This window comes from Cucurbita pepo, chromosome LG02 (assembly GCF_002806865.2).
Source record: "Cucurbita pepo subsp. pepo cultivar mu-cu-16 chromosome LG02, ASM280686v2, whole genome shotgun sequence".
In the NCBI taxonomy this organism is placed as follows: domain Eukaryota; kingdom Viridiplantae; phylum Streptophyta; class Magnoliopsida; order Cucurbitales; family Cucurbitaceae; genus Cucurbita; species Cucurbita pepo.
This window is the reverse complement of record NC_036639.1, coordinates 8,526,039-8,531,643: the sequence shown is the minus strand read 5'-3', so window position 1 is coordinate 8,531,643 and position 5,605 is coordinate 8,526,039.

Sequence of the window (5,605 nt, the reverse complement as noted above, 5' to 3'; positions counted from 1 at the left end):
TAAAAAAAAAAAAAAAAAAAAAAAAAAAAAAAAAAAAAACAACAACAACAACAACTACAACACGTGGGCAACATGTATGATGTCCTATTTGCAAGGACAAGACCTTTTGGGAGGTCGTTGGTGGGAGTAAAACTAAGTCGCCAGAGGAGGATTCTAATGGCGCCTTAAGCAAATGGAGAATCAAAGCAGACAAAACAATGTTTGTCTTGAAGACCACAATCTGAGAAGAGATGTTAGAGTACATTTGGGATGACAAGATACCGAAAGAAGCATAGGATACGTTCCTAATGTTATTCTCAAAGAAAAACGATATGTGGCTACAATTTCTAGAGAACGAGCTGTTATCAATTTCACAACGTGGCATGACGATTGCTTAGTACTTCCACAAAGTTAAGTCAATTTTTTAGGAGATTATTAAGCTAGACTCGAAGTCTACCATTGGAGAAGCTCGAATGAAGAGAATTATTATCCACGAATTGCGACCATAATATAGAAAATTCGTTATTGTTGTAAAGGATAGCCCGCTCAACCATCACTTGTAGAGTTTGAAAATTTGCTAGCCAGCCAAGAAGTCATGGCTAGGCAAATGAGAGGTATCACACTGAAGATTGAAGAAGAAGCCACCAAGGAACTGCACAACCAGAGAGAGCTCATAAGAACGACAACAAGAGATCTCAAAGAAAGAGATTTGAAGGTATTTGCTACAATTGCGGGAAGAAGGGTCACATGTCCAAGAATTGTTGGTCTAGGAAAAAGTTTTTCGAAAGCAATGTGGCATCCTCCAAGATCTCCAACAATTTCGAAAGCATGGAGGAATGAGATGCAGAGGAAATATGTGACATAGAAGAAGACGATTTGAGCTCATGGCGATGATGGGAGAGCATATTGATTACGAGGATGAATGGATCATTGATTCCGGATGCTCAAACCACATGATTGACGATCAACGTGGTGTAATGGAAGCGGGGTGGCCCCTAGATAAAGAAGTATTACCAGGCTTTGGGAACATTGAAGAAATTCTTTCACATAAGACGGGGGAGAAAATTATACACATTTGCCTAAGTGCTGATGTGTCTGGAGATCCAAGTGGCACTAATATTGGTGAGTAAGAAGTGAACTCGGTGAAAAGGAAATGACACCTCAAAAACTCAGACGGTTAGAAAGAATCGAGAAGCCAAATCCAAAGTATGCCAATTCAGTTATTAAAGAACACGAAGTTAAAGAGCCAAAGACGTATGAAGACACATCATACAATCCGACTTGGCAGCAGGCAATGGAGGAAGAAATATGTGGCTACAATTTCTAGAGAACGAGCTGTTATCAATTTCACAACGTGGCATGACGATTGCTTAGTACTTCCACAAAGTTAAGTCAATTTTTTAGGAGATTATTAAGCTAGACTCGAAGTCTACCATTGGAGAAGCTCGAATGAAGAGAATTATTATCCACGAATTGCGACCATAATATAGAAAATTCGTTATTGTTGTAAAGGATAGCCCGCTCAACCATCACTTGTAGAGTTTGAAAATTTGCTAGCCAGCCAAGAAGTCATGGCTAGGCAAATGAGAGGTATCACACTGAAGATTGAAGAAGAAGCCACCAAGGAACTGCACAACCAGAGAGAGCTCATAAGAACGACAACAAGAGATCTCAAAGAAAGAGATTTGAAGGTATTTGCTACAATTGCGGGAAGAAGGGTCACATGTCCAAGAATTGTTGGTCTAGGAAAAAGTTTTTCGAAAGCAATGTGGCATCCTCCAAGATCTCCAACAATTTCGAAAGCATGGAGGAATGAGATGCAGAGGAAATATGTGACATAGAAGAAGACGATTTGAGCTCATGGCGATGATGGGAGAGCATATTGATTACGAGGATGAATGGATCATTGATTCCGGATGCTCAAACCACATGATTGACGATCAACGTGGTGTAATGGAAGCGGGGTGGCCCCTAGATAAAGAAGTATTACCAGGCTTTGGGAACATTGAAGAAATTCTTTCACATAAGACGGGGGAGAAAATTATACACATTTGCCTAAGTGCTGATGTGTCTGGAGATCCAAGTGGCACTAATATTGGTGAGTAAGAAGTGAACTCGGTGAAAAGGAAATGACACCTCAAAAACTCAGACGGTTAGAAAGAATCGAGAAGCCAAATCCAAAGTATGCCAATTCAGTTATTAAAGAACACGAAGTTAAAGAGCCAAAGACGTATGAAGACACATCATACAATCCGACTTGGCAGCAGGCAATGGAGGAAGAAATTATACCCTTGGAACAGAATCAAACCTGAAAATTAGTACAAAGACTAGAAGATGTCAAATCCACCTTTTGCAAGTGGATGTACAAAATAAAGTGTATCCTGGATGAATCAATCGAGAGATATAAAGCTCAACATGTAGCTCGAGGGTTCTCTCAACAATATGGACTAGACTATCATGAAACGTTTAGTCCAATAGTAAAGCTCAACCTGTAGCTCGAGGGTTCTCCAGCACTTGTGGTAAATAAAGATTGTAAATTATGGCAGATGAATATGAAGAATACTTTCTTGTAGGGAGAGTTAAACAGAGAGATCTACCTGAACCAATCGAAGGAATTTAAGAATGCAATTGGAGTCACATCAGTACATGCAAAATCAAAAGAAGTTAGTTACAATCAATTAATTATGATCGTTTAAAGTTGACTCCTCCTGCACACAATATTTGAGGTTTTTCCTATACACAATTAATTATGAGTCAGTCATTGACTCGTTTAAAGAAATTTAATATTGTGTATACGAAGATTCAATTAATTTAATATTGCTCGACGGACCTTGAGATATGTTAAAGGTACATCAATTAGGATCATTTGTACAAAAGAAGCAATGACTGCAAGTTAGCTAGATACTGTGATGTTGACTATGCAGGATATCACGATACCCGAAGATCAAGCACTGAGTATGTGTTCAAGCTCGGTTCGAGAACAATATCTTGGTGTAGCAAAAGACAACCAACAATATCATGGTCAACTAGAGAAGCAGAGTATAGAGCAACGACTAGAGCAGCTCAGGAAAGTACATTGCTGAAACTCTTGATGGAAGATTTGCACCAGAAAATTGACTATTCAATACCACTTCATCGTGACAACCGATCTGCGATTCGCCTAGCAGAAAATCCTCAGTGGTGTTGCATGCTAGAACAAAACATGTGAAGGTGCACTACCATTTCATTAGAGAGAAAATCCTGAAGGAAGAAATCGAGATGCAGATCAAGATAGATGATCAAGTGGCAAACTTGTTTACAAAAGGGCGGGCAAACATGAGAGCTTTCGTTGTTAGCTCAACATGGTGCGACTAATGAGCACTAGTGCTGAGGGAGAGTGTTAAAATATTATCACTAGCTCAATAATTGTATGAGCCCATTGTATATTTATTTTAGAAAAATAAAGTTACAACTGTGGACCCCTACCACTCAGGATAGACTTTATAAAAGGAAGTTAAATGACTAACTCGTTACTACTTCCCATAGAGTATAGTCATACATCATAAACCAGATATATAGTTATTCGAAGCCCCGACAATCGAGTCAAGTTTACAATTAAGAACTAGTTGGTGAACCCTTACTCAACATAAAATCACATACATAAATAATAGAGACATAGCATAACGGTCTAACATATAGATACCTAATCATGGTTTCAGTTTCTCTCGAATCTGAGCTCCGTTCATACATTTTTCAAAAACATGCATTATAACGTTTAAGGTGCTGTTACATACATGAATTCAACTTCATGCTTAAATCTTAATTATACATTTCCTATAACATGTTTTCAATCATACCAAAGGCACATCTCCGTTTACACTTAAATCTTAATTTAATAGTTCTTTATCAGGAAACGTGCATCATAATGTTTAACATATCCTTTTCGTACATCAAACCAACTTAGTTCATGTTCAAATTCCTATGACATACTTCTTATATCATGCTTCCACACGTACCACAAGTATAGCTTAATCTGAAGTTACGAGGTGCCATTAACCTGGAATGTTCAACGCTTTCTGCTCGGGAATCAAGTCAAGAGAATAAAATAGGTGAAAACTGGTTGAAAAATAGACTTTAGGAGGTTTAAAAATGGTATAAAGAGGGATGGCCTCTTTAATAAATATGTAGATTTCCTCGTGACGAGTATATAGAGACAAGAATCAAGCAATTTGTTAGGATTTGAGAGATAAACGAGGGTCATAAGTTACTGAGAAAACCCTAAACTTCACTTCCAACAATGGCTTCGCTCTCCTCCTACCCATGCTCTCGGTCTTCCGTTCCTTCGTGGCGCTCCAACTTGAGTCTCCCATTCAATCGACTCTCCATCAGATTAATCCAACTCACACCCACCAGTGACAAGGCTAACACATTTTCTGCACATGTTTTTTTAATTATTATTATTATTCTTCTTCTATTAAAAATCGGATATTACAAATAAAATATTTAATTTAATTATCTCTTGTTAAAAAAAAAAAAAAAAAGGGTTTTTATTGATATTTAAAAGAAAAAGACCTAATTGAATCTTCCTACCCACAAATTAAATTTAGTTGGTAGCAACTCCAATGCATGAAAAGACGGGCCATTACAACCTTATTTGTAGATCCCACGTCTGTGGGAGAGGAGAACGAAATATTTTTTATAAAAGTGTGGAAACCACTCTTAGCAGACGCGTTTTAAAAACCCAAAGGGGAAGTCCAAAAGGGAAACCCCAAAGAAGACAATATCGACTAGCGATGGACTTCGGTTGTTACAAATGGTGTAATGTTCAAAAAAAAAAAAAAAAAAAAAAATAAAAAAAAAAAAAAAAAAAAAAAAAAAAAAAAAAAAAANAGTCACACCCACACTGGATGTATTATAGGCATTCATGTTGACTTCAATGGAAAATTAGGCTTTGATGACTCAAATGATGCAGACACTAGTTGCTAATCAGACAACATTATAGGGGACCAAAGATTCAGGGACGATGACTGTGGAGTTCCATTACCTAAAAGATTTTCAGAGACATAAACCGCATTCCTTTAACAAAGGCAAGGTGAATCTCATCACAGTAGAGAATTGGCTAGAGACTATAGAAACAACCTTCTATAACATGAACTCTGTGCTGGAGTATCAAGTACATTGTGGGACATACATGTTGAAAGGAGAGACACACTTCTAGTGGAAAGGTGCTCAGAGGATCATTGCACCATAAGGAGAGCCTATCACTTGGTGCCAGTTTAAAGAAACCTATTTCCACAAATACTATCAAGTCACTGCTATGATGAAAATGCAAGCAACATTCCTTAAACTGAAACAGGGAGACAAGTCAGTAGAGGAATACGATCTGGAGTTCAACAGGTTGGTAAGGTTTTCTCTAGTATATGTGAGCACAGAAGAGTTGAAGGTCAAACGATTTATTGCTGGCTTAAGGAATGAGCTAAAGGGGCATGTGGCAGCCCATACATCCTCTGATTATGTAGAAGCCCTTCGGGTGGTGATCCTCATCGACAAACTACAGTGGGGATCAGCCCAGTCATCCCACACAACAGTCCAAGGGAAGAGGACCGATCGGAGCCACCCCAGAACTAGTGGACCGCCCCGCGACCAC